The sequence below is a fragment of the Colias philodice genome, chromosome 8, assembly GCF_061535455.1.
Source record: "Colias philodice isolate Cphi_HAF_F1 chromosome 8, ilColPhil1 Martin Lab GWU primary, whole genome shotgun sequence".
NCBI classification, from domain to species: Eukaryota; Metazoa; Arthropoda; class Insecta; order Lepidoptera; family Pieridae; genus Colias; species Colias philodice.
The window spans coordinates 7,760,269-7,782,857 of NC_143093.1; the positions used below are offsets into that span (position 1 = coordinate 7,760,269).

Genomic DNA, 22,589 nt, shown 5'->3' on the forward strand with positions numbered 1-22,589 from the left:
TAAGTTATCTGATTGCATTTCGACCAAGATTTAATAGATAAAACAATACCCTAAACATTAACATGTTATGAAACTCGTAAAAAATAATGATCTCATAATTATTATACTATCACAAGTTATAAGTAACAACCAGCACGGATTCCATTTTGTTAATGAGTGTACATGACTGCGACGTAAACGTTGCGCATCTGCCACGCGTCCGCAACGAATTCGCTGCGCAACCGCAACGTATTCGTTGCGCACCCGCTCCGCTTTGAAACCGCTCGCAATCCGCTAGTGTGATATGTCACTAATAAATTCAATTTCACTTTACTCTAACCTAGTTAAACCAATGCTTTTATCCCGATGTAGATCAAATTGATCATGCGTGAATAAAAATATGAGTCACATTTATGATTATATGAATGACATTAGCAATTCATAGGAGGAACCTATTACAGAACAATACACGATTCGCTTTTACTATTTCATAACAAGTAACAACCACTACGAGACTATTTACTGCATAACTATTACATTAAAACTGCTATGATATAAATCCTGTTGAGTGTCAATTAGAGGTTAGTGATCTTTATTTCGAGTACTGCAATAATATAACTCCAAAAGTACATAATTACACTTCCACTAAATAAAATTTCATATAAATTTAGTGTGTGGGACATAATCTGAAAGATATTTTAGGAAATAAATAAACGCTTATGGGGACAATGAAAGTAAGCGTTTCAATAATTATTGGTAACAATTCGTAGGTCCAGAGCACAGAAACATATTGTAATACTGTGGTCCAGAGTTATGATGACTTTCTTCGCGTTAATATTTCTTATTCTCAGTTTTGAACATTTTTAAGGTTACTTTTAAATTGTCAACAAATATCTCCTGTGGATGTCTAGATATCAGTAATATTGTATTTTTACATGTTATCAAGTTTGATGTAGTTTTTGTTAAAAAAATCATGTTTTAGCTGCACGGTTTGTAGTAAAGCTTTTGAAGAATGAGAACAAAAAATTTCAACTGAAATACCTTGTTTCGAGCACAGAATGCTAACAACTTTTTAACAACCTTTGTCCTATACGATAGTTACGAACTTTCAACATCAAAAGCATCAAATAAAACAAGGACTTTACAGTGAAGTTGAACGAACAAATAAATAAACAGATAAATGTTATTAAAAAAAATGCATACATATTGATAAATATTAAGCATTCATGTGGTATAAATTAAAAATTTAATAGCGCACAAGTTAAAAAGTACAATATAACATTCGACGCAGAGAGCTTTCGAATTCAGTACGTTGTCACCTCGATTCACTAACTATATTTACATTTGAGATACGGCGACAAAGAAAAAACTAAAGCAGCATTCACATTGAATCGTGTCCAGTAGCTGTGTTTTCACTTTCGTCTGCAATGATAAATGAGAACATTAACAATTCCGCCCGCGGCCAGGACGTCACGTCGCAGCTTCCGCATTAGCATGGCCCTTTACGAATACGAGACATTGTGGCTACTCTGAACTTGGCTTTACTTTCTATTGTTCGAAATTACAACTAATAATAGACAAAGAAAATTATTTCAATAAGAAATGGAATGCGACTACTTAATAATTCAAAAAAATATACACATTTCGTATATTTTACATACCTACATGCTTGGAGAATGCTGATGCCTGATTTATTCAAAGATAACATTAAAATTAAAAAGTATTCATGTTGAATTGAAACATTTCTTTCAAAACCCACTGTCTCTTCGTGCGGGATTATTTAAAAAATACCAAAGAAAACTGAATACCTATTGACTGCGACTTGGCTAGTTTACCTACGTAGTTTAGAGTGATGAGTGTAACAGGAAAGCTTGTTTATCACAATTCCAGTTATCTTAACTCTTATCTAACCGGATACGAGCGTGAAGCTGTAAATCTGCACCCGTCAATCATCAAGATGCTTGTGCAACGTAAAGCACATAATTATTTTAACAACTTAATCTCATTTTTAATGTTTATATTTTAGAACAATAATGTAACAAGATTTTCTATAGTAAATGCTTCAAAATGTTATATTGTTTATATAACGAATTCCTTAACTAGTTAGTTTCCGGATGGTATCGTATATATGCGACATAGTCTATATTCTACCAATAAGTATATATGTACATTGTACATCCATACATTCTTACATACTTTCGCGTTTATAATATGTGTAGGATGGTTGCTCATTGGACTTTTAGGTAATATAGAAACAATAAAGATAACAAGATAGGTCACGTTAATGAATTCTTGGACCTGTTTTCCCTCTAATGTCATTGTACCTGCATTAGTGGAATTAGTAAAAGAAGGCAGTTCAAACTTTCTCATTAGTAAATATTGTTTCTTGGAACCACAGTATGCGCGTTTTCTTAGTGCACATACAATTTATAATTTAACATTCGACATGTCAAATCAGCGATCGGTAATTGTTCATAATTACCAATAATTTATCGGATTATAATTATTTGCTAATTTCTAATACCATACAAACTTTTTTATGGCGTAAAAGACCGTCATTCAGTTTTGTTAAAATATTGCTTTTTGTTTTTATGAAATAGCCACTGATCTTTTAAAAATGGCCAAGTAGTTTCATTTATAAAATCATACCACACAGATCATGAGTTAGTAGGTTTAGTTCGATACGATTAACAATTTTAATTTCGCCAATTACTTTTGAATTCAACATTATAATTCATATAATATCCGTTTCCAACTAAGAATAGTTGCGGAAAAATTTAGTTTTGTCTCGCAATAAACATTTAACTTTTATCAAAAGCGATTAAATTTATAAAATCTAAGATAAAACGTAACAACCAGCCAAAAGATTTAACAGATGGGAACCAAAAGCTAGAACGCGTGTGCCAAGATTATCTCATTTGTCTTCTCAATGTAAAATAAAATTAAATAATTTATATGTTGAATAATATATCGCATCTTTTGGTTGTCTAAATATTTACGCACTTAAATATGGGATTCGAAAATGAGCACTGTAATAATAATGTGTATTTCAACGTTAATATAATAATATGTATATCAGTCTAAAAGTTAATTACAACTAATAATAAATATATGACTAAGGTTATAGTCGTATTGTTGTCTTAATACTATGGTATAACTGAAAAGATCAAGTTTGTAAAGAGATAATAATAAAGAATCATTAGATTAAATGTATCAGAATTAATCGTATTAATAATATTTTAAAGATGGTTTATGCGCTTGTCTAAATTTTTATTTATGATACAAGATGATACCTGTTTTTACCGTGTCTATAGGAAAATAACGCTCACGTTAATAATTTGGCACGAATTCGTACAAATGAGGACGTAAGAACGTCTCATGCTGCAGGAAGTACAAATGTACAACGTGCAAGGATGAGCATGTACTCAATAAAATTTATTACAAAATTATGCTAGTATCTAGTCATGTTTACGCATCTTAAAAGCCATTAACGCTGTCAAATTAAATTTATTAACAAAACAAGTTAATGCGCTTTCTACAAAAGAAGAGTTACTGATATATAGTGGTTTGTAGAGCCGTTTGTTCTTCATATATTTTTTAATTGAGCGTTACCGTAACAAATTACATACATATGAATAAAGTTACATTTTAGTTGATTAACTTTTTTATAATCTTAGCTTGACTAGTCTTTTAATTAAAAGTCATTGTAAAACTTTTCGATTCATATTCCGTGATTTTCCAATCTATATTTATTAATAATACTGGATTGTAATTTATCTTGCCAATGAAATGTCATTCATTGTTCGTATTGTACCTGAAGCCTTGTAAAAGAAAATTCATCAGCGACTCTTGGAAAAGGTAGAAAAGAAAGCACTACGCCGAACACATCGAGTCTATTGTTTGCTTTATTCCAAATGAGACATTTCTACAATGTCTTTATTAATGCGAGGTCTGGCTTGGTCATCTCTTTTGTCATAATACAATTTTTCTATGATTAATTTATTATTGGTTTAATGAAGAAATAATATTGAATAATCTATTCTGTTTTCCAACTACATACAGCATCATTGTGGGTGAGGTTTATGCGTATAAAATTATGTACGTAGGCCCATTTTATGACGTAAACAACGTTTATTTTTTGCAATTTAATGATCTTTTGATTAGCAACAAGGTATATTAACGTCAGCAAAATTGATATGTATAGATATGCGTATAGCGCTGTAAAGGACTTTCAAGGCAATCGCACGTGTGCCACTCATACTTATTGACAATTGACAAATCTGTGTGCGGAAAGGCGGTATGTGCGTAGTATAGAATATTTATTTGATAGACGTGACTGCTTATAGGGTACGTCAAAGCGAAGAGGAAGCTTATGCCACAATCTACAATTTAACAACCGAATTAATCTCCAAATATAAAGAGTATCAATAAACAGATTTTCATTTTGAGGTACAGTGGAATAACAACATTTCTTTAAACGAAATTCTATATCTGCAATTAACACTTGAAAATTGAGTAGAAAATTATTACTGACGAAACAAGCGTATTTTATGAGTAAATTAAAGCTATAGATCGTCATCTCTTTCCAAATTCCAATTAAGTGAAGTCCTGATAACCGAGCGACAGTTTTGGTTTATCGAAATATTTAATTAACGAATATTGGAAACATTTTGTTGACGATTTCAGTCATGTAACCTTCACCTATTTTACCTGTTTACGTAAAGTACAAAGTATTGCATTTCTGATGTTCGTGGTATTTGAATGGTATTGAGTATCGATGAAAATGTATCGCTCATTCGGCCTGATGTTGATATGTATGAGATAGGCGGTATTGTTTACGATTGTAACGGGATAATTGTTGCTTCGAATTAAGTTCAGACATTATATGATTACTTATTATTGTGATATCACTTACATCATATTAGCTTCAAATATTGTAAACAATTACCTACACATTCTATTACTATGACTGCAATTAGTATTTGTAAAGGTGTTACATCAAAATAGAAGTTACTTTATTTATGAAAAAGTTAGCTAGAGGCGAGATTTTCTACCCTTCTATATATACCTACGTACGCGGTCATTCACTCCAGGTGATTTCCCGACTTGCATGGACCCATTAACTAGAAAAGTAAATAAAACGAGGGGAAAACTGAAAATTTTCCCCCAGAGAGCGTGCAACGGTAGTATATTTTTACGATGATTACAGTAGAAATACACTTTGTTCAGTCCTAGGAGAAAAAGTTCATTAGAGATTAATGGATTTTATTTGCTTATGTATGAGGGCTTTATTTCCTTTTTGACCGTAGTAATGATGCAAGTGGTTTTATAAGAGGTAAATAGATTAACATAGACAATCGTGCATAGACAAGTCTCGTACTTTTTTATTACTTTTAGAGTTGAGACTTTGGTAATAAAAGTTAAGCCTGCCATTGAAGTTCAAGAACGGTTCACTTGAGACAAGTGCCCGCCATTTCGGTACACCTATCTAGTCCTCAATTCCCTTCAAGATATATCCGATGGATATTTGCATAATCTCCTGCGTTATTGATTTTCATGTTTTAATATGTAGCGATGTGCTTTTAAAAAAACTTAACATTAAACGGAGTATTTCGCATTTAACATAATATAAATAGATAGTATCAAATTTATTTACGTAGGTACGTCTTACACCAACAATTTCCAAGACTTGGCTTATAATGAGAGCTCTCGGGACAAAAGGTTAGCGGAGTTGACTTCGAGGACATAAATAATATAACATGGAGGGGTCTAGAGGGGTCTAAGAGAGGTGGATATGAGAATGGTTGGCATTCACACTAGGTATCTAAACTCACTCTTTTACATAGGTATAATATATTTTTATCATTTTTTTACTACTGCCAGTACTCATGTAGAGAATTGTGTATTACATCACACTCGTAAAATATAATCGCCATTTTTATTGAACAAATAATAAAGAGAAATATTGTTTTTGGTTCAATTTTAAAATAGTTAAAATTAGTAGACCGCGATAAGGTAAGAGTAGATTGAGGTACTTACACAGTTTCAAATATAAAACTGAATGATCGTCTTCATTGCGACCTGTATTTTTAGTGATGATGTCTATAATCATCATACGAAAGTGGATATAAAATCAATCGATTAATATCAGTCGATTATTAAAGTGCTTGGGGCGTTCTATAAAACTCAGTCTCAATCTGACCAAATTTTGCCTAAAAATCGATTCCCAAAGCATGAACCAAATAACGTCCTAGTAAAGCTCGTATTTGCACATTAAATAGATAATTAATGTATAATTCGAAAATTTAGATCGATTTAAATATGAAACCTGTTTAGTATCTTAATTGCGAGTTCGTGGAATGTTTTATGAAGCAATGACAAATTACTTGGCTTTGATGGAAGGCTTATAGGTTTAGGTAAAAACTCGATATTGATTATCTGGCCAAACGATAATCGTTCGACTGGTTTAGTCGTACCTCGTTAACAGCCTACCGCCTCTATCAAAATAGTCTTACTTTCTATGAAAGGAAATCGAAATTATCTCACTGCATGGACACATTCCATTTCTCTCTCGGTAGTTTTGATAATTGTATCTTGTGCGTTTTTACTTTTATCGCGATTGCCGTAACAAAATTTGATCAGTTAAAAGTTAAAACTTTAATTTGTAAACTCCGCGTCCGTAACAAATGCTTTAAATTATACGCAACAAGTACGAAAAAGCTAATTTAAATGTGGAATAAAAAATATAAGCAAAAAAGCTGTTGCAATATTGTATTACCATTATTATCATTTATCAGAATTTTAATGCACTATTGAGTCCCTCGCAAAACATGTCACTTTATCTAATATCCCCTCGTCCGAACAGAAAATATCGTGAAACTCGATTTCCTGTTTGTGCTAGTGACAACATTGAATCAACAGATCAAATTCGTAGATACAAAATCCAACAAATTGTTACAGTAAACATTACCTAAAAATGCACTTAGTCCCGTCTCGCATGTGGTTTGATTTACTAACAAACTTAAAGAGTTTAAAAAGGGCGCAGGTCAATGACCGTGAGTAAAAAGTATGAACGACATAGCGACAGACAGGTAGGAAGAAACAGTGGCCAACAATTCATTTGAACAAAGAAAGCTAATAAAACTGTCCCGATGCACGAGTTCGCGGCTAATTGCCGTTGATTGCCGAGAACAACTTCCAGTTCACTGAAGACGGAGGCAGGTCTTCGCGCTTAGCGTATTAATAGCGAAACGGAGCGGGCCTCACATGTAAAATGGACACCAGTTTTAGAAGTGCTTGTGTCTATTTCGAACAAGTGTAAATAAATCTAGCTAGTCACTTTCGACCGCGCTTGTCACTTTCATTGCTCGCTGTCGCTTGCCTTGTCCTGTCGTTACGCATAACTCTCCTACACATACGACCTTATAAGGTGACACTTGAGACGTACATGGAGTCGATATTCTGTATATTAATTCCAACATAAGATTGTATGGTAAATAGAAATTTTTGCATAAGCATACTATATTATATCAATAACGATCGTATTGCCGCAGTCTATAGAAACCCTGTTTTCTGCGTTGGCGGGTGTGGTTTTGATGCCCACCAAGTGAAAACCTTTTATCATCTATATATAAGCATAGCATAGCTATATGAAGATGTAAATATAGAGGCAAATAAATTCGGAAATCTGAACGTTAATGTTGATTTATAATATCCGTTATAATTCAAACATTATTAATATCTTTACCTACGTATTTATGTGTATCTTTAAAGAATGTTTTACTAGAAGGTCAAATAATGATGATTCTCTTTGATAATTTGATCCATGTTTTGCTTTGATAAATAATCCAAGGCAATGCGTAAAAGGTATGGCTCTTGTCACATTACAATGACATGTCGGCAAATTCTTTACGCTGAGTGCTAGTAGATTCTCACGCATAGTCATTTATAGAGCCTTAGATATTATAGAGCATTAAATATTGTATACTGGTAACAAATTATCATTATAATCATTGATGCGAAAGTGTCCTTATTTAACAAGCTGCTTGTAGATTTATACGACAGACACGCGCCATTACGACCAGTTAAAAAGAAGCACACACCGGCTCCTTGGCTTTCACCTGAGCTAAAAAGCCTATCATTGAAAAGGAATCGTGCTAAATCCAAACTTAAAACGGCTCAAACGGACGAAGCGCGGGCAAAGTACAAACGAATACGTAATCGCTGCAATGTATTGTGCAGAGACGCTCAACGTCGTCATATCCACAAGTCTCTTGAGAACGGTGATTCAGTTTCTAACTGGAAATTCTTGAAAAGTTTAGGCGCTGGTAAAGTGACTCATAACTCTCCTCACAATATCGACATTGAACAGCTAAATGGGCACTTTACATCGTCTCCTTCTCTTGAAACCAGTAAGAAAAACCGTACTCTTGCCAACCTCTCCTCGCTCCCTACTCCTGACTATCCTGCTTTCCTTTTCAGCCTTGTTACTGAACGGAATGTTGGTAAAGCGATATTGTCAATATCATCAAACGCAGTTGGCTGTGACCTTGTTAGCCGTAATATGATCATTCCTATCCTTGACCTCATTGTACCCATTATCACTCACATATTCAATACCTCCATTTCCACTAGCGTCTTTCCAAGTGTTTGGAGAGATGCACAAGTTATTCCATTGCCTAAAAAATCTAATCCTAATTCCTTTTCTGATTACCGTCCCATCTCTATATTACCTTTCCTCTCCAAAGTCCTTGAACGTCTTCTTCATAACCAACTCACCTCTTTCCTTAATACACACAATATCCTTAGTGATTTCCAATCTGGTTTCCGTCCTGGTCATAGTACGACTACAGCTCTTATCAAGGTTACTGACGACATTCGTGCTGGTATTGACAATAAGCAGCTCACAGTACTGACTCTGCTGGATTTCAGCAATGCCTTTACCACCGTTGACTTCGACATACTGTTGGGTTTGCTGCGTTTAATTAACATATCTCCTTCGGTAACTGACTGGTTTCGTTCCTACCTTACCGGTCGGAGGCAGCGTATCATGATAGGTTCTAAACACTCGTCTTGGCGCGCAGTCTCTGCTGGTGTTCCGCAAGGCGGTGTCCTGTCTCCTCTCCTCTTCTCCATTTTTATCAATTCCTTATGTTCCCGATTGACGGCTCTGTACCATATGTATGCAGACGATTTACAGATTTACACCCAGTCTACTATCAATGACTTACCTAAGGCAATAGATTTTTGTAATATTGAATTAGCTTCTATACTTAGTTGGTGCGATGATTTTGGACTTAAACTAAATCCTTCTAAAAGCAATGTCATCATAATCGGTAGTCCTTATCTTATTTCTGAAATCGACTGGGGTATTTTGCCTAGCGTCAAAATCGGTGGCGTAGTCTTGCCTTACCAAAAGGTAGTCAAAAACTTAGGTGTTCTGTTTGATCAAACGTTGTCCTGGTCTAATCATATCCAGGAATTGAGCCGTAGGATTTATGCCGCTTCCGCTACGCTCCGAAGACTCCGTAACTTTTTGCCCATTCCCACTAAAATTATGCTAGCACAATCCCTTCTACTCCCTATTCTTGACTACGCTGATGCATGCTTTCCCGATTTATCAGTAGAGCTAACTGATAAACTTGAGCGACTCCAAAATTTTTGTATTAGATTTATTTTCGGCCTTCGAAAATACGATCACGTTTCTATTTACAGAAAAAAGCTCAAGTGGCTCCCCATCCGTTTTCGCCGGAATCTTCATTTGTTGCAATTACTGTTCCGTATCCTTTTTGATCCTTCTACTCCTATTTATCTCAAAAACAATTTTTCCTTCCTGCACAATGAAAACTATACTCTTCGCTCGGCTGATAGACTCACCTTGAGTGTTCCAGTTCGACGTACTCACTTCTTCGCTAAATCATTTGTTGCCATTGCTGTCAATCTTTGGAATTCTTTGCCACTACCTATTAGAAAAGCTAAAAATGTATCTTCCTTTAAAAACCTTTTGCGACGACACTTTCTCACCACTGCTTTCAACTCGGCACATTAACTATGTTTTTAAATAATATGTATGTATGTATTTATAGTATTTTATATTTTGATATATGTAGTATGTATGTATTTAATAATATTATATAGTATCATGTATATATTATATATATATAAATCATAGTCATATAAGTATATGTGTAATTTGTATGATGTATATATATATTATTAATGTATAATATAATTGTGTATATTCGAGTGCAGTATATTTATCCTTAAGTATCTTTATTTATATATCTATCCGTAAATCTATTTTAATTATTAATTTTATTTTATTTAATTCTTTTTTTTTTTTTTATTTTTTTATCCTTGCTTTTTTTTCTACCACCTACCATTGTCATTTCAGTAAGCTTGTTACCTTTTGCCCAGGTTGCCTGGAAGAGATCACTTCTAAGTGATAAGGCCGCCTAATAAACTATACTGTTTTTTTTGTTTTGTATACTTATATTAGCAATAAGTTTTATATGTATAGTTTTATTGAAGAGTAATAAATAAATAAATAAAATAAAAATATCATTATATCATTTGATTGATATTTTATAATAGAGCAATAATGCGTGACTAACGCCGAATAAAGTGGGATGACATAACAATACCCGTTTGAATATACGATGTAATGTAGCCGACATTGAAGCACGGCGCTGTGACGAACCAAAACAAATGGACGCGACACCGTTACACTGCTTCGCGGAATTAAATAAAGAAAAAATGATGCAACGGTAATCTTTGTTCGCGCGTTAGGCCCGATCCTCTTCAGTAAGGCACCGCATGTACTCCGGCCTACCACCCTATAATCACCATGTAATTAAAATACAGACAATTTAACGCTATTCTCAAAATGTTCCTCAAGGAGGACGTTACTCCATTGAATGGAACTAATTATCATGTTTTTGCGAAGAAGAAAACGCAAAATCTTCGGTAATTATGTTGTATAGTCTTGACGTTTTGAAATGGCCGTAAATATACGAAACTCGGTCGGTTGTCACCTTTACTGCACCCAGATGGCACAGTTCCCAGTGAAAACAGTTTTGGCGTACGCGCGTTAAAGAGCGCGTCTGTATCAACAGCGAGACGGTATTTCCTTTTGTGAAAATGAACAATAGTCAAAACGCGGAAAACAATTAGGAAATCTGAATGTTGACTTTTAACGATTTGATTCGCTCAGTGCATTTATGCATTTTACAGCGTTCTACTTCAAAATCGGACCAGGTCGACGATTGAAGGACGGGAGATCTGGAAAAAATTATACGCGGAAGAAATGTTGTTTCTATAGACACAAGAACGAGACGAGTGTATTGCTTCGAGGAATTCTTATAGAGCGTTAATGAGTAATATAAACCAATGTTCAAGAAAAAGTGTGCAGTAACGTGTTGCTATTGTGTCCATGAGGTGAAGACGGAAGGCGGGCGGTGGCGTGGGAGCCGACCTCCTCTTGGGAAAATCTCACTCCTATATTTCGTTCACATGCGAGTGTATTGATAAAAAGTTAAATCACCATTACAAATCATGACCATATCAAGGCGAGCAATGTTCTTGGAATATAATCGGTCGTATTCAATGCCGATATGCGTTTAAAAGATTTTATGCGAGTACGCGAAGAAGAAATAACTTATGATGTGAACGACCACATTTCAATGTAATTATATATTACTTATTCGAACAATTGGGGGCTGAAGTTATGAACGATATGTTTCATGATTTTTTTGCAATGTATACCTATACATACAATGTTTTATTTTTTCAGATGTTTGTTAAGACATGACACACATTATTACAGATAATGATTTATGTCAATTATCTTTGCATTCTATCTAGAGATTAAAGAGCGTAGAGCAAATAATATGTATAAAATACAATTGCATAATTTGCCTACTTATTCAAAAATATAAAAATATACCTATCCGTCGTGGCAAGATCAGTAATAACCTAATAACTTTCTCAATATAAAATTATAAGCGAAATACAAACATTGTTAATGTTAAGCATGATTATCGATGTGCAGTTGTTGGCTTGGTTCTGGACGAGTGTAGTGCCAATGTCAATGCGACAGCTTGTCCTAAAAGGGTATTTATTGTACTGATATCAACAAGTAAACCTTCACTTGTACTTACTTATCAACGTCGCTACCAAAAAACCATACGGCCATGGCATTTTTTATTGATTGCAATGATGAATCTATAAAAAGACGACCAATTAACTTGAATTTTATTGTCTTTGTGACCGGAATTGTTTTTTTTATGCTGATAATAATAACAAAATAGTAAACTTCCAAAAAAATGCAAAATCTTATAATAATATGATCTTATACCTTGGCAATAAATTTATACACAAGAAAAATTTAAATACCTTTTATGATTTATCATACTTTTACACGGCCAGAGACGGAGCGAGCGAAGTAATAAATATACTTAATTCAAATGAGAAAATTATTACCAATTAAAAACTAATGTAATTAAGGTTAAATTTATAAGGTTATATTTTTAAATGTATTCTTACATCATTAAAGTATCAATAAGATAAATAATTAAATATACAAATTACAAATATTAAGTATAATTATTGCACATAATTACATTACCACTCCTAAATATTCGTAGGTAATAATGATAAATATCAGAGGTTAATCTGGAAAACATTAGAAGCATCAAGCTTATGGGGTACCGTTCTAGTCTATTTTTACTTAAATACTCATTGCTGTTTTAAATTTCATTTCAATATATATTTAACTGAGCATGGTCATCCAGTTTCGGACCCTTGGCCTCTGAAGGCTTGCTATCTACGATCTGAGGGCAGTCGAGACCCGCTCAACTACTGGGTAGTATAGATTTTATACATTACACACATATATCCGTTTATTGGCTTACCTACCTTGCTTGCTACCTTTACAAATTGAAAAAGGAGACATTTTGTGAATACAAACGCAAATTGTATTATAAACAGCATTTTCATAGTTTCAAGATTTTGCGAATGTAGTCGAGAAAGTAACAAGTTATATATTTTGTAGTAATGAATAATGATATACTATACTTATAGCATCATACTTCTCATTTACATTATCACAGATCACTACATCACTACATAGTATAAAACAAAGTCGCTTTCCCTGTCCCTATGTCCCTTTGTACGCTTAAATCTTTGAAACTACGCAACGGATTTTGATGCGTTTTTTTTAATAGATAGAGTGATTCAAGAGGAAGGTTTATATGTATAATAACATCCATTAAATAGTGGAGAAGTACTGTTATTTTTGAGGTTTCTAATGTGATGTCGTAAAAAATTAAATTTTTTCCGCTTACATTGCAAACGAAGGCTGAACCCTACAAGTTTTATAAAAATAATATACTAAGTATTTTACACATTGAAAAGGTCTACAGAAAAGTCTGCGGTGGTATATGTCTATCTCTTATGGATAACCTACAATAACTTTTTTTTGTCCTTTAATTTTTACGATAAATAATGGCTAATTTTCGAAGCGATTTTAACCAATACAGCATTAATCCTTAACCAATTAAATACCTTGAATACATTGTTCATTTAATATTTTGCCCTTTACACCGTATGATTTAAGTGAATATTTTCGAAGATATAATACAGATTTAAAAATTGCGGGACCGTTTGCGGCGGTACCGGCCGGCCACCCGGCTATCTATTTTATACCCGTGCGAAGCCGAAGCGGGCCGCTATGTTTTTATTTACAACGTTCACAGTTTTTCTGTAGTGTATTTAGTATCAGCATTGCACCCGTGCGAAGCCGGGGCGGGTCGCTAGTAGTATATAAAACAAAGTCACTTTCTCTGTCCCTATGTCCCTATATCCCTATGTACGCTTAAATCTTTGAAACTACGCAACGGATTTTGATGCGATTTTTTTTAATAGATAGAGTGATTCAAGGTTTATATGTTTAATAACATCCATTAAATAGTGGAGAAGTACTCTTATTTTTGAGGTTTCTAATGTGATGATGATGTGTGCTTACGTTGCAAACGCAGGCTGAACCCTACGGGGTAGCTATGTTTTTATATACAACGTTCACAGTTTTTCTGTAGTGTATTTAGTATCAGCATTGCACCCGTGCGAAGCGTAGCCTGTATATTATAATGCACTTACTCCAAGGTATGTAACGAAGATTGAAAATATAAATTTACATCTGAATGTAAGGAGGAAGCTTTTTAGCAGTCTTATTTAGTGTAAATATAATTAATTTTCATCAAACTGTATACATATTATATGAGTGGGTGTTATAGGCGCACTTATTTCTTCACATTTGTAATCTAATCCATATAGTATTGACACGAATAGTTTGCATCGAGGTACGGTACCTACTATTGTGTCAAGTGTCGTGCTACTTCAAGTCTATGCGTGCGTGAATCCGATTGTAAAAATTACATACATTTTTTAAAAGTTAAGATTCGTGAATCGTAACGAATAAATCTTTTAACAATTGAAATCATCCTCGATTTTCTTCAGATTAATTATCTAATTGGTCTGTTTTGCTACATCATTCACAGTCACTTCTTGATTGCGATAATCTATATTCGGCAATTACATATATACCTATATACATCTATGGAAGATGAAAAATTTTGTTAACTCTATATAATTTTAATTTTTTTTTCATCATTTAATGGGATAAGGATTAATATATGTGTATGGATAACATGGTTTGATTACTGTCGGCACTTCTATTTACTTTGAAAACGTAAAAAAGTTGTTGTAGTAACATAACTACTGAAGATGGACATATGGTATCGCGGACTTTCTTGTAGATATTGATCCATTCTATAATACCGTAGAACATTTTTTTGTTCTATCTTCAATAGATTCCGCAGCGCACGCGATGACAGAAGTTTTATTGAGGATTTTTTTACACCTTGGGTTACATTATTGCATTTTTGGTAAGGATCTTAAATTTTTTTGAAAATGCAATATAGCCTATGTTGCTCAGTAAAGATGCAGCTTTCTAATGGTGAAAGAATTTTTGTAATCGGTCCAGTAGTTTTTGCGTGAAAACCATACATACATACATACATACTTACAAACTTTTCCTCTTTATAATATTAGTATAGATAGTATAGATAAAACATGTCTCTTTATGTGTAACGTAACCTTTTCAATATTGTCTTGGCTAACAAAAACAAGAGTGAGATATCATCTTTAACGATTATTTCTTGATTTACCTACATATAATTTAATAATAATTGATAAATATTAATATTAACATGTAAAAACGTTGATGTATCAATAGAAACAAGATAAAATATGTTACAATAGGCATGAGCTAAATCCATTTATAGAACACGGAACTACTATACACAATTATAAATATAAATATATGCGTAACTTATCAAGCTATAGGTATGTTGTCCTTTAGAGTGAATGTAATAAATAAGTTAAGACAGACTCAGACAGGACACCTGTTGAAAGTCGTTCGAGCCATATACGAAAGTAAAGTAACAATATAAAAATAATTCTCGATTCATTCGAAGCGAAATCCCTTTTGACGAGGGGATAGGGACAAAATTAAAATGTGTTTAATTTTGCTCCCCATGTGTGTTGTGTTTGCGTGTTTTATATTAGTGCAATATCGCTTAGAATATAGTTTTTGCAGTTTTGCCATAAAAGTTGTGTATTAAAAATTGGTGTCCCTTATTATTGGCGTTTTAATGTTGAATTAGCAGTATGCGATAGCTGTAGGGTACACTAGGTTTATTTGTGAATAAAACAAGATAAAAATATGGTAGCACCAATTTTTTACTGCGTCCTAGTATATTTTCTATAATAGTAGATTTTTTTTTAATTTCTTTTTGTGCGAATTAATTAAAAAACATGTTATTATAATGTATTCTTTATGTCGAATAAAATAAATGGAAGATGTGTATTGTAAAACCTGTTTGCTTAATTTTCAAAATTAGAACATCTCGGGGACCACAAGTATAGAAATATATATTTAATGCGATTAGAAATACAATCGGGGTAATCTCCTTTACTTAAAAGAGAATTTTATAAGCGCAAGAGTCTCATAAAATATTCAAGTATACTAATGGTAGCATTACCTCAATAAATTCAGACTAGTTTTCTTTTACATTCATTTAGATATTTTAGCACGCTGGTTTAGATGAAAGCAGTCGCTAAGTAGTAAGCATACTAGAATATTATCAACATTGGTGTTACAGAATTTCTCGTTAATATCTGTAAAATATAGCATTGTTGTTTATTTTAGGTCACTTCGATTCACAATTTCTAATTCATTTTGATTTTATGTATCGATTCGAGTTAGAATGTGAATATCGTTACAATCCATCATCATGGCACATTATAACGAGTCAAGTATATTTATGTAGAGCTCATTTTTTTAAAATATATTTTCGCTAAATCACACAATGAATTGCACGAGTTAGTTATAATACACTTATCGTATTAATTACTAATTAATTAACTGACCGGGCACAGTTCAAGTGCAGGTTGCGTTGCAAGTCGACATTGAGTTTGTAATCGTTTCTTATTTTATTTTCAATGGAATAAATACCATTTTACAACTCGCGGGTGAACTCATTTCAACTAAATTAAATATTTACGTACAAAATAAGAACACATTTCAGCTGTCTCATGTAATTAATTAGAAGATTTTTCTCATTCTGGGAAAAATGTGAATGAGGTAAAGAGGAGTAATTATTAAAGTTACAAAAAATTTAATAATGTATCGTATTATTAATGTAGTCATCCAACGTATGTACCTAATTATAAAGTATCCTCAAAACAGCACGTGCCACGATAATAATAAATGAATAATAGACATGACATTATAACAAGAGGCTCCCTAAGGAAATTGTTTTACTAAAGTTGGAAATTGGAGGGCTTAAAAATTTGGCAGTTGATTAAAATTTTTAGTGTGTCAGTTTAGATTCAGTTTGATAGTAATTTTCACTATTTTCCCCGTTAAAATTTGCCGGTTAAACGTTCTATAGAGCATTAACAATTAGTACATTTAATTTTTAAATCTCAAAACTTATGTTATGTTAATAGTTTTCGATAATGTTTGTTTATAATTAAAATAGTTTCTGTAGGTTCCTATGATTTTTCAGCTTACTATCAATTTTTATCAATTTGTCTATGAATTTGTATGTTTTGCTTTTGGACATGGACTTGGACAATTGGAGATAGAGTTATTTTTACAATTTCTATTTATTCGTATGATATTTAAAAATAAATGCTTATTATGCTTTATAATGCTATGGAAATAAATTTCTTGACTCTATAATGAGCTGTAAGATTATTTTTATAGGATCAATTTCCACAGGTATAACTTGCGTTTGACTTTGAATTGAAGGCTTAAACAATCGAGTAAGAATGTCACATTACAATTTGCAGTAACGTTTGTACTACAATAAATATTATTGAAAATTAAAAATGTTCTTTAGCGTGCCAGCGTGTTTGTAAATATAAATGCGGGGAATTTGCACATGTTTGTTGATTCAACCTTTATTTATTTTTCATTTTCGTGAAGGCAATTAGCATTCCTATGGACGTGAATGCAATTTTGCATAAACTTCATTAATTACATGAACTGGTTAAAATACTGATTATTATATTTTATTCAGAATATTGAGGACCTTTTTTTATTTTATTTGCAAATAATATTTGTTGCGTTTTACGATAATTTCCACATAAGACCTTAAGTACCCATACACCGACATAGGTACTTAGTATCTATTTAGTTATCATGTTATTTTTTATATTGTTACTATTAGATACATAGTTCATGAAATGTGTGCATGTCATTATTTGTTCAGCCAACTTTTGCTTTTGTTATTATTTAACTTTTAATGTTTGGTAAGAAAATTTCCTATGTTTATGACGGTTAATTCTATGAAAAGTTACCTGTTGACAGTTTCTGCAGTTGAAATTAAAATTTAAATGATTATGATGATAGTAAAAACTAGAATCAGATAACTATGTAAGTTTTTGTTAGAATTTTTCAATTTTATCTTGACTTTCTATGTTGACATCGGTAAACAAAAAAAGGACAAACTAACGAACCCAGGAGCTGATAATTTGATTAATGATAATGTTTATGATTATAATTAATATTTATAAACATTATCATTATATAGTGAGAGTAATGATCAGGTTCACCCTTCCTTTGTTTATAAAGTATTTTTAATTCACTAATTACAAAATTTATAGAAATAGGTAGCTAATTATGATTATTTTTATCCTTAAATATGTTGGTGGCTAAAGTAATAAATTAATTAGGCATAATCTGGGAAGTTAATCACCGAGTAGGTACCTATACATTAATAAGGGTCGGGGCATGTATGACAAGTGCATGAAGTAAACATGACTGTGTAAATAATGTTTATTTTGCTTTGTTTGTAGTCACCGTTATCGAAAGAAAAATATACGGTAACATATTTAGCTCAACAGACGTAAAAGAATATTTTAATATGTAATTAACAAATTTAATTGATCAGGTATGGTAATGAATATCGAGTGATTATTTAAAATAGCTGTGAAATTTTAGTTTATTTATGCAGGGGTTTGTTCTTAGTGTAAGTGGATTTTTACTAATTCGGGAATAGATATTTTTAGGTCGTAAGTTTTTAGAAAAGCCTTCAAGAAAAGAGTTCAACGCACGCGTGAAATAAAAAGCTCAAAACAAGATTAATGTGATTAAGATGCACATCACACTCTTAAGCATCTAATAGGAACTGGTTTGCACACTACGAAATGTCACTTAATGCTTTATAGATTTTTAATTATCTCTAATGTATAGTTGCTCTGTGTTGACAATCTAGTTTTAATAACTTGTGGTTAGCTTATGCACTCGTGAATGATTTGTGTACTTGTACTGTTATCAATACAATGATGTGACATAGAAACAGTAAGGAAGCGTCCGACCTTCGATACTAATGCAGTTCACGGCGCGATCTCTTCTCGTCCGCATAAATCAGCTGGAGTTTATATACATAAATATATTGAAATTCAACACGTACTCACCGTAAACAGACGGCCGTATTGAAAATAAACTGTACACCTCCAATGTGAAGAGTCACAAATAAACAATAACACAAAACTGTCAAACAAAATGAAAGTATACAGAACTGAGAACTGATTGTAACACCACTTTTTACGAATCGAGTGCGATTAAAGTTTCGCTGCGAGGAGCGTACACGGAACACGTTTCACCGGCTCGGCAGTCGCGAGTCGAATGACTTGGTTCAGTACGCCCGCACCAGGGATACGCAAATTCTCGCGCGAAACCATGCGTTTATTTCACAGACGTTTCCGGCCATCGACGTTTAGCAAAAATTAATCCGATCCAAATACGTTTAAGTAATAAATAATTTTAATAATAAATCAAATTCGTGATACACTTAGCCACAGGTGTTTCGTGGGTGAAAGTAAGTAAGTGTTATAATTATAAATATTTAATAATATCCTCTTAGGACTAAGTACTCACATGTTTCTGCATATACTTAAACAGTAATACAATGCTTAACTAAAAAATGATAGATTTTAATAACACTTTCTTCCGCATTTATTTTTACCTCGTTGTACGTAAACGTAATATTCAATTTAATAAGTACCTAGGTATAAAGTATTATTTCTAAATACATAATGATTAATGTGTATAAGTTTAGTTTGTTATCATATAGTGCGAAATTTCTTTTATTTTTCGTCATTGTACCTACTGTTTACACAAAATATCTGTTAAAATGTAGACAAAAAGCTTAATTTACTAAAATACCTCCATTTAATTATATTTCTCTCATTTAACTTATTACCTACTTTTATAATAACTTATTATTATTGTAAAGGTAGGTATTTTTATTGTATATGTAATGTATTTTTATTGTATATGTAATGTATTTTTATGTAAATGTAAATAAGCGTTCAATAGGCTATTTGACAGTATAAAAAATAAATTACTTTTTTGTGTAATCCATATATGTATATATAAGGTTTTTGAAGCGATTTAAATTAATAAATGATATAAATAATAACTTATTTATTTATAAATCGTCGAGAAAAAACATCATATTTTTTAAAATGACCACGTGACCGAAAACATCCATGATTGGCTGCATCTGCCATGACGTCACAGCGGCGTAAATAACAAGAGATCCCAACGTTTACTCACGTCGTTGCTGAATTTCGCTTTTGGTTTTGTTTCTTGTATAACTTATTTCTTGTGATTCAAGGTGTCTGTAATCAGTTTTGTTCTTTATGTGTTATTTTTGTTTGTCATGGAACCTAATTTCGAAAAAGCAGACAGTAGAAATCTACCTAAAGTGGACGCTATAATTAGGAAATAATATTGTAATACTGTGCTATAATGGTTGGCATGTTCTTTAAAAACAACCAAGATTTTTACGCTCCTCAATTGAGAAATGTGAAAACAGCTACGTAAGTTAATATTTCAATCGTCATTCATTACCTTTTTAGTTAATTGTACCTACAAACATGAATCACAATAGCACAATAATTATGAAGTATACATTTTTTAGATTAAGTCCTTTATTTTTCATTTCAGCCATCCAGTTTATAGGATTGACGTGTGTGTATTGATTATTTTCAATATCAATACAAACACGTCATCATCAATTTATATATATCATTATCTTACCTCAAGCAGGTAAGTAATGAGACGATTTATACTAAGTATGTATTGCAAATAAAATAAACTGCCTACTAGGTATTCAACACCATACTTACATCGAAGTGGTCTTCACAAAAAAATATAACTGTTTTAATTGATATATCTAATATCACTTGGATTTCTGCGAGCTAACTGCAACCACTTTCTACGCATTTTTATATCTTTTGGAGCACATATAAATAGTTTGTCAGGGGTTTTAATAGTCGTATTTCTGCATCCAGGAACTACACACCACCTATAAGAACTCATTTTCTGGTTTTTAAACAGATTAACTTAATTATACTATAATTAAAACAAAAACGAACAATAAGTACTAGGAGCAAGTTGATGTTTACGCCGCTGTGACGTCACCATGGTCGCGAGACGCCATATTCTTCAAAATTGTGTTTTGGCGGCGTATTTGAATATCATGTTTTTATTTTCCATTTTCTCAATGAATAACTATAAAAAATTAAGAAACGTGTTTTGTGTGCTCTATAAACGTATCTTAATAATTTGAGACAGTTTTCAAAACCTTGTCAAATAGCCTATTTATTGTATTAACTATTATCGAATTATAACATGTCTTAATATGTATATTAATTGTACGGTTTGCGAGTAATAAAGGAAATTATTATCTGTTGGTCTTTGGTGACAATTCATTTGTTTGCCATTAGCACAAAGACAACGATTATATACAAGGACATTTATGTGCACTTCTTTATACCGTAAAGAAACCCTTCGAACCGTTTCATGTAACATGGTTTTGCTTTTTAAATGTCGTTTTGACTAGGCGTTTCGCGCACCTACAGTAAAATACGGTGGCGATGATCGCAATTCGCATCCATGCGAAGGTTATTTATTTATAGGAAAAACCTAAAAAATACAAAAATAGCCCTCACACAAACAGTACGAAATTGACATTAAGGTTATTTTCTGTATCATTAATTGTGCTCCTTGAGAATCAATTCGAGTAAGACACAGACACGCAAAATGAAAAATAATGAAAAATTCATATATGTATATAAATAATAAAGAATAAGTCAATTGTAGATATCATATGCGTGTTATATTATTTTACATATTAAAAATAAATATATTGGAATTATTTATGGTTTATGTTTAAGTTTTAAAATTTAGATCCAAACAACAACAAAGGCAAATTCTGTTAACGCTAAACAATTATTTGAGTAGGTACAAATTTCGATTAAAAAGTTAAATATGTAAATATTTCTGAATAGCTGAATGAAGGTGTTTGAAAAGCAAATGTTTGAATTTGTTTTAACGTAGGAATAAAATATCAAATATGTATATATGTATCGTTTTATTGAAGAGCATGTAAAAAAATTAACAGCGTTAACGAATCTGTAGATCTTGAGGAAATTTTGTAAGGCTTTTATTTAAATAAATAAATATTGAACAAGTGAAAATCATATAGAATTTAGAGTCCCGAATAAAAAAAAACGATTATATGTAAAACTCACGCTGCTGAAATAGTATGACACAGATGCCGTACATGGTCAAATGACCAAATTTACCCCCGGTAACTCTCGGAAATTAAATAAAAATTCCGACTTTGTGGACCACCATTTTTGTACGGCACTGAGCGGTTTCTTATTATTTTTAATGGATCTATCGATGGTTAAGAATGCCGTACAAAAATATATGACCAAAATTTACCGAGTCTACCTGTACTTTTGAATTTTCATCTGCACTCAGTTGGACAGCTTACAAGTGACGGCATAGTGATGAATCTTATTATTTTATGCTCTTCTATCGTTCTAGATATGTCTCCTGGTGGTTCAATTGACCCATATTTTTTTCCTATGTGGGCTTGTAAGTTGTAGTCTATTAAACGTCAGTCGAAGAAGTTTTTCGCGAAGTTTCAAATCAAAACCAGATGACGCCACGTGCAACAGTACGT

The 22,589-nt window shown here is 32.3% G+C and overlaps 1 protein-coding gene across 1 annotated transcript in view; it reads right to left on the minus strand.

Annotated features, from left to right (window-relative positions):
• LOC149486669 (uncharacterized) overlaps positions 1-19,245 on the minus strand; it is a 44,847-nt gene extending 25,602 nt beyond the window's left edge. Inside the window, exon 1 of the mRNA XM_089698351.1 lies at positions 19,024-19,245. The gene's annotated coding sequence lies outside the window, so the exon portion shown is untranslated. The remainder of the gene's footprint in view (positions 1-19,023) is intronic.
• Positions 19,246-22,589: the final 3,344 nt, after the last annotated feature.